Below are 13,851 nucleotides of genomic sequence, written 5' to 3'. Positions count from 1 at the left end.
AATATTTTATTACAAAATCATAAGCAGGTAATTCTATAACATAACAATATCAGACTCAAGCATACACATATATTTTTTAGATTTTATTTATTTATTTTTAGAGAGAGGGGAAGGGAGGGAGAAAGAAAGGGAGAAGAAACATTAATGTGTGGTTGCCCCTCATGTGCCCCCCTCTGGGGACCTGGCCAGCAACCCAGGCATGTGCCCTGACTGGGAATCTAACCAGTGATGACCCTTTGGTTCACAGGCCAGCACTCAATCCACTGAGCCACACCAACCAGGGCACCACATCACATTTTAGGTGAAATGTTCAAATCACTGTCCATCTTGTGTGAGACATTCACATACCCTACCAACCACATTCAAGCAAGCCTTACTTCTGCTAGACCCTGTATATATTCATATATATACATTTATATATGAATTTTTGATCCAAAATATGTATCATTAAATCCAAGGTAAATTAAATTGACCTTATCCCAGGGAACTGTTACAGAAAAAGAGGCTACGGGAGGTTTCTCATGAGGGATGCTATATCAGGTCACATTCTTTGAAAACTGAGGCAGGAGATCCTGGCCTCGATGTTGACTGCAGGCACATGAAAACCAAGGCAGACAAAACTTCCTCTCCTCTGCAGTGGATGTATGCAAGTTTCTAGACCAGTGATTTTCAACTGGTGTGCCACAAGGATTTTTAAAACATGCAATATCTGACTATTTAATCAGGGGCACTGACCTCTTTTCCCTTAGGTTGTCAAATAAAAAAATGACAACATCCAACACAACAATAGCTATCCAGTGTGAATGAATCAAAATTATATGCTTTTTTGGTCAGATTGGCAATATTTTTCGGTGTGTCACAGAATTTTAGTAATCAGTTTATGTGTGCCATGAGATGACAAAGGTTGAAAATCGCTGCTGTGGACTAAAGCTATGTCAGGTGTTGCCTAGGAATCAATTCATTCAAGTCCTCCAATGGAATAATTCCCAGATATTTAGCAAAATAGCTTAAGGTCTGGTCCATACAAACACAATCAAAAATGAATATTGGATAATTAGTTAACAGAATAAACATAGACCACAGATTTACATCATTCAGGTTCTGAGATGATTTTTAACTTACTCCCCTTTTTAAAAATTGTTATGTTTTTTATCAAGTTCAGTACTATAAGAACACTGACAGATAAGATAAATGTTAGTAAATACTGTGAAAAGATATAAAGAAATTATATCTTTTTCACTTTAGTACAGAGTCCACAAAGAAATAATGAAGTACAATTATTTTAATTATTTCCTATTTTTAGTCACATAACTGCATACTTATTGTAACATTTGCATACTTACAGCCATTTGTAAATGCATTTGCACTGCAAGTAGAGAGGCCATATCTGGAATCCTAAATGAGCATCAGCACCTGAGAAAGCCCATTCAACCCTATGTATACAACCAGCTCTGTGACCTGGGCAACCCTATGGAACTTTTCAAATTCAGTGTCTTCATCTGTAGAAAGTGATAATATCATTTGAGTTTACTATGTTAAAGTTTTCTTGTGTGATTCTATACAGCAAATACCTTCAATAGCTATTTTGTTATTTATTTTGTTAAAGCTGCAGTAATATTGAGAACCAAATCAGGCTTAGATATTTACTTCATATAAACTTAAGTTGGACTCAATCATTTCTGAGGGAAATTACCATGGATGAATGGTACAAACACTGGGAATATGAAACAGCAAGTCGTCTTATTGTAAAAGAATAAATTACTGCAACAACAGTGTTCAATAGACAGCAATGTACTTGGTAAACTCACTTAGTATTCTGAACTTTATTGTAAGGCCTGGAGAATCAGAGGGACCAGGGAAGTGCTCATGCATTTCATCACCCCCTCTGAGGGTACCTGCTCTCTCTGGTTTGCCATACAGTCACCAGATAGTAATGGCAGACACATTTGTTTAGATTACCCATGATGCCCCTGATGTTTCAAGGAAACAAGAGCACCTTCTCCAGATGTACCTGTACCTGGTCATTGCTAAAATGTTATACTGCTAACTTTCATGCCCTTGTAAGTATAAAACTATTAATCTCTAAATTGCCAGACAGTATAGTAAAAAATGTTATCCTATGGAAAATTACAGACCTCATAACCAACAACATGCAAACTCATTGCTACAGTCATAAAACAAACACTCTTTTTTAAAAAAGAAGAGGAACAATACTCTAAGACATAAGAAACTTAGGTCATTTATTTTATGAGGGAAGAAAGGGAAATATTAAAAAAAAGAAACATGACATCATAATTTTCCTCACAATATAAACCTTAGAATAGTGTGCTTATCAAAGTTAAGAATCATAGCCAATAACCTTTTTAGAAAATAGTTTGAATATACTGAGTAGCACACTATACAAATCAAAGGAAACTTGAAAGAGGAAGTCAGTCATTTTAAATTGAATAGTAAAAACTATACATTGAGTCCACATTCATGCAAAAAGTATGCCTGCATCTCAGATGAAGCCAGAGAGTGCAAACTTACTTTTACACACATATTGTGAAGTTTCCAAACTGCCAAATGGATGAATAACAGCATCAAATAGATAAGGAAAGGCAACTGGACAATATCGGGAGGGCTGGAGATGACAGGCCTCAGGAAAGCCTGTTCCTTTCATGGAAGCTGCCCTAGGCCAGCTACTCCCTCTGTCCAATTCTCACCTGTATTGGACCATTCGTGGACAGAAGTCTTGTTCTCTCTAACCTCTGCCAGAGGCATTCATTCTGTAGATTTCAGAGTTTACCCACTAGTGCTTCAACTGCCAGGAGTTCAACTTTCTACCAAGCATGTACAAAGCAGGAAGCACGAGTCACTTGGAGCTAGATGCACAAGAATGGGAGAGAGCTGGTACCTGTTAAAGCTACAGAGGACAGGCAGCAAGCAACACCTGGACTAAGGTATAATGCCTAAGAAAAGATTATGATATTTTTACCGTGAAATATTTCTGACAAAAAGAAGTCAGAAGACTAATATAATAAACATCTGCTCACCCACCACTCTGATTTAATTTCTGGATCTGTAAATGAACTTTAAATATTCTAATATTAATTTGTATACACTTTTTAAATGTATCAGTCTTGCTAGAGGTTGGTTTATTATAATCTCCAAGAAAGCAAATTTTGGTTTATCGATTCCCACTAAATTAAATTACATTTAATCTACTTTTATGATCATTATTTCTTGCTTTCTACATTGAATTTGCAACATTATTCTTTTGCTAACTTACTATTTTTCTTAAATGAAATTTCAATCTTTTATTTTAACATAGCCTTTTTAAGGCTATATTTTTTCCTCTAAATTCTGCTTTAGTTACATGCCACAAGTTTTATTGTCATAAATATTTTACAGTTTCATGATATCATCATTTATCTACAAATTATTAGAAAACTTACTTTGACATTTTATATTTCTAATTTGATTACATCATGTTCAAATCATGTAATGTTTACATTAATTTGGGGGAATTTGACTTCCACTGTGCTTTAATATACAATCAATTTTCACAAATGTCTTATGTTTTAAAAAATACCGAAGCTCCTACTTTTGAGGTACAGAGTTCAGGTATGTCAAGTAGGTCAAGAATTTTAATTGTATTATTCAAATCTATATTCTTATTTTTTTCCAAATTAGATGTGAAGTAATCATCTATTACTATTGTGTGTATCTCCTTATAATTTTGCCAATGTTTGCTTTCTATGTTGGTTACATAAATTCATTGTTTTACATACACTTCTAGGAAATGATGCCTTTTGGCATTAAGTCATGACCTTTCCTATGTTTTCCATCTTTTTTATGTGTTCTATTTTCATTTTTCTAGATATAGTTTTTATTTATTCAATCAGCTTATATATTTTACTTTATATATTTTTTTATACTTTACAAATATCTATAGGTTTCATTTATAGTGTCTTCATTTTCTCATCTCAAGTCCATGGTATTCTATCTATCTATCTATCTATCTATCTATCTATCTATCATCTTCCTTATGATAGTGATTTCCTCACTCTCACTGGTCTGTAAATTCTTACTGGGAGCTAATTTTCAGCAAGAATTGTTTGACCTGCACTTTAGAAATAACTATGACACAATAGTTACATGTTTACTTTTGCAGGACCAGTTTTATTGTTAATTTCTTGGCTTGGGCTTCCTGCAGTAAACATGAGTGTAAATTTGGACCAAAACCCACAAATGTGCTCACCTATTTCTAATTTCTCTCTCCTCTCCTAATACAACACAACTCAAGATCACATATAGCAAACAAGCTCCCTTGCCATTTTTCCAGGCAAGTGGAGTTTTCCCAGTCCTATTTCTATGGTTTGGGCTACATATGGAGGCTCAACTCCAACTCCTAGCTGTACAACTTTCCCTCTGGGGAGGTCAAAACCATGGTCCCAGACCCTCATGGCTATACCTAAAGCTAACAGTTCCTACATGCTTACACAGTATGAGCCCCTGTATATCACTCTGAATATAACACATTTCCTCTCCATTCCTTCCATTTAAAAATTAAAATTCTTCTGTTTTAACTTGGGTATTTTAAAATATTTTTATTTTTGTTGTTTATTTTGTCTATCATTTCTATGTGTTATAAAAAATATGAACCACTAACAAAATATCATTTTTGCTATGTTGCTAAAATTACTGTAAACCCTTTGGAAGAAATTGAAGGGAAAGCTTGCTTCTTTTTATGTTTGCTAATTGTTAATTTTTTGAACTTAAAGTTATATAAATATACAAAGAAAAGTTCTTTCCAAGAAGTTGGATCCCCAAACAACAGAGAGAGGAGCAGATGGGTCCAGACAGGGCAGGGAGTGGAATAACCTAAATCACCTTTAAAGACCACTCACTGCATGGCGGCTGGCTGGGTTGGGCAGGGGGAGAATGGTCACTTGTGCCTAGAAAATAAATTGTTACCCTGACTTCTCCAAAGACTGTTGTCATGTCATAGGTCTAAGCTCATCATCAAGCTTGGGAAACAAGATTGTTTCTGTGGGTTTCAGAATCAGTTACATTGGATTCTCGAATGTAATTCCATACTGTTTGGGGGGAAGGGGTTTCAAACAATGATTTTGTCACATGCTTATTATCTAGGAATTAGGGCTGAGCTCCTTGTGTGGCCTGAACTGGAGTGGATTATCTGTGTGGTAGAGGATTCATTTTCATGATGATTCACTCCTATGTCTGGCAAAGCTGTGCTTGCTGCAACCTCAGCTGGAACTGTGGATGAGGGGCCTTGGTTCTCTTGTGAGCCTGTCTAAGGTTGGCTTGTGGGCTTAAGGTTGGCTTCAACTTTTCCTGGAAATGATGGGTGGGTCCCAAGAGCTGCATCCCAAGAGAACCAGAAGAAGTATATAACTTCTTATGACCTAGCCTCAGATGTAATATGACAAGACCGTAATTTTTATTTATACCTTTTCAAAAGAGAAAAAGACAGGAAGATATACACAGCCTAAAAGGAAAGGGATGGAAAACCATATTTCATGCAAATATAAAGGGAAAAAATGCTGGGGCAGAAATAGTTATATCTGACAAAACAGACTTTAAAGCAAAGGATGAAGTAAGAGACCAACAGGGATACTACATAATGCTGAAAGGATCAATCCAACAAGAGGGTATAACCCTGGTAAACATTTATGCACCCAACAAAGAAGCACCTAAATATGTAAAACAAATTTTGGTGAACATGAAGAGAGACATTGACAGTAATGCAGTCATAGTAGAGGATTTTAATACCCCATTGACATCAATGCATAGATCTTCCAGACAGAAAATCAATAAGAAAACAGTGGCCTTAAGTGATACACTAGATCAGACTAACTTAATTTCACCCCAATGTAGCAGAATATACATTCTTTTCAAGTGTACATGGAACATTTTCTAGGTTACAGCAAACATTACACAAAACAAGTCTCAATAAATTTAAGAAGATTAAAATCATATTATGCATCTTCTCTGACCATAAAGGTAAAAAACTAGAAACCTACAACAGGAAAAAAAATGAAAAATACACAAAGACATGAAGGCTAAATAACATGGTATTAAACAGTGAATGAGTTAACAGTGAGATGAAGGAAGACATAAAAAGATAACTTGCCCTGGCTGGTGTGGCTCTGTTGGTTGGAATGTTGTCCCATAGACTGAAAGGTTGAGGGTTCAGTTCCTGGTCAGAGGACATACCCAGACTGCCAGTTTGACCCCTAGTCAGGATGCATGCAAGAATGCAACCGATTGATGTTTTTCTCTCACATCAATGTTTCTCCCTCTCTCTTTCTGTCTTTTCCTCCCTCCCTCTTCTCTCTGAAGGCAATGAAAAAATGTCCTTGGGTGAGGATTAAAAATAATAATAATAAAATTAATTAAATAATAAATAAAATGTAATAATAAAATAAATTTAAAAATAAAAAGTTACATTGAGACAAATAAAAATGAGAACTATCTAAAATCTATGGGACACAACAAAAGTAATCCTGAGGGAAATTCATAGCATTACAGGCCTATCTCAAGAAATAAGAAAAATCTAAAAAAAAAATTACATTTAAAGGAACTAGAAAAAGAACAAATAAAGCCCAAAGTGAGTGGAAGAAAGAACGCCATAAAAACCAGAGTATAAATAAACAAAATAAACAAAATAGAGTAGAAATATACAAAATATCAGTGAAAATGAGCTGGTTCTTTGAAAAGATAAACAAGATAGACAAACCTTTAACCAGACTCATGAAGAACAAACAAAAAAAAAAAAGAGAGGGAGAGAGAGAGAACCCAAATAACTAAAATTAGAAATAAGAGACATAACAACTGATATCAAAGAAATATATAGGACTATAAGAAAATATTACAAATGGTATATGCAAACAAGTTAAAAAATCTGGATGAAATGGATAAACTCCTAGAAATATACTGTCTTCCAAAACTGAGTGAGGAAGAATCAGACAATCTTAATAGGCAGATTACAATGAGTAAAACTGAAACAGTAATCAAAAACTCCCCAAAAAACAAAAGTCCTAGACCAGATGGCTTCGCAGGTGAATTTTACCAAACATTCAAAGAAGAAATAATACCTATCCTTCTCAAACTATTTCAAAAAATCCAAGAGGAGGGAAGACTCCCAAGCTCATTTTACCACACCAACATTGTCCTGATTCCAAAACCAGATAAAGATACTACAAAGAAAGAAAATTATAGGCCAATATCTCTGATGATCATAGATGCTAAAATTGTCAACAAAATATTAACAAGCCAAATACAGCAATACATCAAAAATATACACCATGATCAAGTGAGATTTACTCTGAGAATGCAAGGTTGGTACAATATCTGTAAATCAATTAATGTGATACACCACATAAACCAAATGAAGGACAAAAACCATATGATCATACCAACAGTTGCAGAAAAAGCATGTGATAAAATCCAGCACCCATTCATGATAAAAACTCTCAGCAAAGTGGGGATAGAAGGAACATACCTCAATGGAATAAAATTCTAGAATCTGTCATTCCAGATATGACAGATTCACAGCCAATATCACAGTCAATGGGAAAACTACAAGCATTTCTCTTAAGATCCAAGAAAAGGATGTTCATTTTTACCACTCTTATTCAACATAGTATTGGAAGTCCTAGCCACAGTAATCAGAAGAAGAAATAAAAGGCATCAAAATTAGAAAAGAAGTAAAACTATTATTATTTGCACATGACATGATACTGTACATAGAAGACCCTGAAGACTCCACCAAAAACCACTAGAATTGATAAATGAATTCAGTAAAGTAGAAGAATACAAAATAAATATCCGGAAATCAATTGCATTTTTATATACAATAATTTGAACTATCAGAAAAGGAAGCTAAGAAAAAATCCGATTTACAATTGCATCAAAAAACTTCCTAGGAATAAATTTAACCATGGATGTAAAAAACCTGTACTCAGAAAATTATAAAACACTGAAGAAAGAAATTGAAGACACAAATAAGTGGAAGCACACTCCATGTTCATGGAAGGAAGAATTAACATCATTAAAACATCCACACTAATCCAAAGCAATCTATAGATTCATTGCAATTCCTATCAAGATCAATGACATATTTCACAGAACTAGAACAAATATTCCCCAAAGTTATATGGAACCACAAAATATAATAGATAGCCACAATAATCTTGAGAAAAAAGAAAAAAGTTGGAGGAATCACACTACCTAATATCATATTATACTGCAAGGTCATAGTAACCACAACAGCCTGGTAGTTGTATAAGAACAGGCATATACATTAATAGAACAGAATAGAGAGTCCAGAAATAAACCCATGCCTTTATGGATTTATAATATTAATATATTTTCTTTGTCAAGTAATATTAACAAATAATATTATCAAATAATATTATTGACAAACAATATTGTCAGAATAATATTTGACAAAGAAAGCAAGAACACACAATAGGGTAAAAACAGTCTATTAAACAAATGTGGTTGTGAAAATTGGACAGATATGTGCAAAAAAGTGAAACTAGACTACCTCCTTACATCATGCACAAGAATAAAATGAAAATGGATTAAAGACTAAAATGTTAGACTCACATCCATAAAAATTCTGGATGGAAACATAGGTAGTAAAAGCTCAGAGAGTTCTTGCAGCAATACTTTTTCTGACACATTTCTTCAGGCAAGAGAAACAAAAGAAAAATACACAATTGGGACCACATCAAACTAAAAAGGTTCTGCCAGGCAATGGAAGCCACCAACAAAATGAAAAGAGAACCCACTGAATGGGAAAACATATTCACAAATGATACATCTTACAGAGGGTTAATACCCAAAATCTATAAAGAACTTAAAAAACTCAACACTAAGAAAACAATCCAATTTAAAAATGGGCAAAGGACATGTATAAACACTTTTCCAAAGATGACATAAGGATGTACAATAGATATGAAAAGATGCTCAACATCACTAAACATCAGAAAAATGAAAATTAAAACTACAGTGAGATATAACCTCACAGCTGTCAGAATGGCTACTATCAATAAGTCAACAAATGTGTTAGTGAGGATGTGGAGAAAAGGGAACCATTGTGTACTGCTGGTGGGAATGTCAATTTGTGCAATCACTATGGAAAGCAGCATGGAGTATTACCAAAAATTTAAAATCGAACAGTCTTATGATCCAGCAATTCCACTCCTGGGAATATATACAATGAAACCCAAAACACTAATTTGAAAGAATACATGCCCTACTATGTTCATTACAGCATTATTGACAATAGCCAATATTTGGAAGCAGGCCATCAAGTAGATAAGTGGATAAAAGCTATGATACAGATACAATAAAATACTATGGCTGTAAAAAAGAAGGAACTCATGTTTTGCAACAGCATGGATGGGCCTGGAGAGTATTATGTTAAGTGAAATAAGCCAGTCTGAGAAAGACAAGTACCATATGATTTCACTTATATGTGGAATCTAATGAACAAAATAAACTACCACACAAAATAGAAACAGACTCATAGATTCAGAAAACAGACTGAGAGCTGTCAGAGGGGAGTGGTTGGGAAGTTACGTGAAAAAAGTAAAGGGATTAAGCAAAAACAACAACAACAAAACAACTCTTAGACACGGATAACAATATGCTGATTACCAGGGGTGGGGAGAAGTAGAAGAGGGTAAAAGGGAGATAAATGATGATGGAGAGTCTTGTTTTGGGGCAGTGGACACACAATACAATATACAGATGATATATTATAGGACTGTACACCTGAACATATATAATTCCATCAACAAATGTTACCACAATAAGTTTTTTAACCCCCCCAAATAGATTAAAAAATACTTTCTAGAAGGTAGATGAACTCAGAAAGTTATGCAATATCATGCTTTGAAATAGAAGATCAACGTGGAATAGCGGTATGGAGCGCAGCCTAGAATCACTCAGACTTGATTTGAGGACTAACTAGCTCTTCCATCTACTGCCTATGTTGATCCTACAAGTTGATTAATGTCTGTGGCCCTCAGTTCCCTCATTTGTAAAAGAGCATTAACATTGGCACTTTGCAGGGTGGCTGTGAATATGAAATAAAATAGCACAGGAAATGCACTTAACATGCCATTTCAGACTTGGGCTGTTGCTTTGGCTGGTGTTAGATCATGGTGTGGCCTGATTTCTGCCTCCCAACACTGCATTATCAATACGTAGATCATTTATTAATTTCCATTGTCAAGAGCATTAAAAAAGAAAAGACTTTGCAAAATGTATATGTAGTCAGGGGCCTGTCCTTATCAAGTATATATTTCAACAGCCTTGGAGAGACAGCCAGAAGTGTATCTGTTTAACAGGCAAAATTTGGTAATGCCAGATTATCCCTTCTTATACCCCTCCCCTACCCCACTATTTTGTGGCACCCAGTACACAATCCATAATCAAAACTGTTCTCTGGAAAAAGCCTGGTAGAGTCCTTTATACATTTCTGTGTATTAGCTTAAGTGTTACCACACCACAGGGCTGGGGGGATTGTATTTATGTCTTATCTATAATAAGACCTCTCAGGATTTTCTCCCCCTAGATAAGGGCATTTCAAGAATCAGCAATCAAACAAGTGAAGACCTTCGCCCACATCACTGGCATCATGCCCATGTTTATAACTCTTCCTTTCCTTAATGTAAGATCAGATACAGGGTCAGCTACTGCTGAAAGAAACTGAGCAAATAAGCAGGTGAACCACATGCACTCTTAAGGTGCTTAGAAGTCCTGCCCACTGCAGAGTGCTTTTGACTAGGTTATACCTGATCTAAAACAAGGACAAAACCAAATATATTTGGGACCACTGACTCAAGGTCACAAACAGGTTTAAGCATGATGGGTGAACCAGCATGGGGCTGACTGTATATTCGGTGGCAGAAGTCAGGAGAGAAGTAAGGATGAAGTGAGGAGGGACAATACAGGGATAAAGACAAGATGGGCCAAGTTGAAGGAAAATTCATGTGCAGACAGATGGAGAGTGTTAGAACCTACTTCTCCCTCCACTGAAGAAAAAACAATCCCTGCAGTTAAACAGCTGGATGGGGAAGGCAGTTGCTGTTGGCAGCTCTCCCAAAATACACCCGGAAGTTGGCCTCCTCATGTGGCTGCTCCAGGGGCTGAGCTCCAGGACAGCAAAGCCTAAAAATATCATCTAAAATTTAATCTTTTCTTCAAATGCTGGTTTAAGGCCTTTGGAGATCAAGGTCATGGACACCCCAAGTCAGCTCTCCACAGGAGTTGGCCTGTTAGAATCTTCTCTGGACAATTTCGATACTGCCAGAGGCCAACAAGAGCACAGCTGGAACTATTCCTCCAGAATTCCAGGCAGCCGACTCGCTCTCCCATTGCATAGGAGTGATCTCTAAAGCAGTTTGATCCCATTTGACTACATGAGTAAGAAACATCTTTTAACATAAGGAATCCTACAGGAACATATTATGTAAATTTTGCTCTCTGGCACATAATCGTGTAAGAAATATCTTGAACTATAGTCATCAGATTAAAAAGTATTATGTAAAGACAAGAGGACATCTCCAAAGCATGAGTATCCACACTGATCAGATTCTTTTTTTTTTTTTCCTTTCTATTGAATGTATTGGGGAGGATCTGGTCAACAAAGCTATACAGGTTCCAGGTGCACAACTCCACAACACACCACCTGTGCACTGTCCCATGTGTTCAGCGCTCCAAGTCAAGTCTCCATCTCACACAATTTGATCAGAGTTTTGACTCAGGCAACTTACAGCTTGATAGTCACTATACACCATCAACCCTTATTCAACAAACATATATTTGACACATATTTATTAAGCACCTGATTAATGCCAGAAACATACTTAATTCCACTTCTCCCACCCACCCACCCTCAACTCCATCCTCCAGATCTAAAACATTCCTTTGGCCCAGGCCAAAACTTTAAAACCCAGTTCAATTCTTACCTCCTCCAGTAAATTTTCCCTTATTTTCCCAATAATTTGACACTTGGTTAAATATTACTTTATCATCTGTTGACAGGAGACTGATCACAATGTTAAGACTTGAAACCATGACACATGAAAAAAAATTTGAAAACAGGAATATTTAGCACAGTACAGAAAAAAAGATGTTGCATCTCCTCAACATTATCTTTTAGCAATTGGGGCTTTTCTATGGAGGGTAAGACCCATCCTGTCACCCAAGGAGATAAGAAATAATTCCTACAAGTCTATTTCTAGTTCTGAGGCTGTAAGTTTTCAGATTTCAACTCTGGCTTTTTGTGACCCTATATTTGTTCTGTATCAGTGCTTTTTAAATTTTTTTTTTTTGTCCATTATGGCCCACCAAAGGAGACTTCTTAAACACTTTTTCTTCATTGCCCACCCCCTAAAATTTTAATACCCAGGTACACTGTATATCTATTTATGAGATGTCACCCCCTTGGAGAATGCATGGTTCTCATGGAGAACTAAGGAACCATCTGCGTCAGGATATTTGGTAAGTTGTTTAAAAGAAGAAATATTTCTGTTACCACCTCAAAGTTGTTCTGCACATAATAACTACTCAATAAATTGTTGAATGAATTATTAATGAACTACTCAAATCCAAGGCTTGCCTACATTCCCTACTATTATAGCAATTTTTAAATATTTTATTTATTTATTTTTGGAGAGGGGAAGGGAGGGAGAAAAAGGGAGAGAAGCATCAATGTGTAGCTGTCTCTTATACAGCCACTACTGGGGACCTGGCCCAAAACCCAGGTATGTGCCCTGACTGGGAATTGAAGAGGCAACACTTTGGTTCACAGGTTCAATCCACTGAGCCATACCAGCCAGGACTATTATAGCAATTTTTAAGTAGTCAAATTGATTTGACTTAATTTGAGCTTTTCTCATTATGAATGAAATTAGTTTTTCTTTATTGTTTTCAGAAAATTTAAAGGTCCATGTCTCCTGAGGAAGAGTGTGCATAACCCTGGCACAGGCATGTGAGGTGACTGTAGTAGCGTGCAAAACAATTTCTTCTTTAACAACTACATATTATTTTAACAGTACTTTCTATTCGTGACAAAAAAATTGTAGTTTATCATTTAAGGTAGAATCATAAATTCCCTTTAGAATATAATTAAGTAATGACATTTTAAAAACTATCAAGTAAATATTATACATTTATTATTAGTACATGTGATACTATGAGAGTATAGCAAAAACTGTAAGTGTACCCAAGTTTCTAAAATTTCAGAAATACTAGTTTAATAGTTATATAAAGTCAGTTTAACATTCAGAAAGGTAGGGTTTCTCAGCCTATCCTAAAACAAGATTCCACTTCTAAAAAGGAAAAGCAGCTAACATTTATTGAATGCTTAACACGTGTCAAGCACCATTCTAAACTCTTCACATGTGTCAACTCACTGAATTCTCAGAATGTACCTATAAGGTGGCTATCCCCATCTTAGAAATAACAAAATGAGTCATGAGGAATTCACATAATTTGCCAAAAGTCCCATTCCCACCTAGTGGTAGAGCCCAGATATGAACTTAGCCAGTTGGACTCATAATTACGGGACTATTCTTCACTAGTACTATCTCCACAGTATTCAAAGGTGATCTGAAATGTTTTATATTAATGTATCATACTTATAAGAATTGAACTCAAGTTTTCCACTGGTATTCCCTCCTCTCTCCTAGATTTCCCTCCAGTTCAAATATTAGCAATTAAAGTTTCCAGACACTTTAGTGCTCCCTGTAGAACAAACAGAGGGCCACATAATGATGCTGAACTCTCTCGTCTGAGCTCGCTGGGGCTCAGCATGTCACGTGA

General features: G+C 35.7%; 1 protein-coding gene across 3 annotated transcripts in view; it reads right to left on the bottom strand.

The window, feature by feature from the left end:
* Positions 1–13,851, bottom strand: part of CDIN1 (CDAN1 interacting nuclease 1) — a 211,143-nt gene that overhangs the window by 121,420 nt on the left and 75,872 nt on the right. The window lies entirely within an intron of this gene.

Source organism: Phyllostomus hastatus, unplaced genomic scaffold (assembly GCF_019186645.2).
Source record: "Phyllostomus hastatus isolate PE091 unplaced genomic scaffold, TTU_PhHast_1.1 phas_scaffold_501, whole genome shotgun sequence".
NCBI classification, from domain to species: Eukaryota; Metazoa; Chordata; class Mammalia; order Chiroptera; family Phyllostomidae; genus Phyllostomus; species Phyllostomus hastatus.
This window is presented reverse-complemented; position numbering and strand designations above follow the sequence as displayed.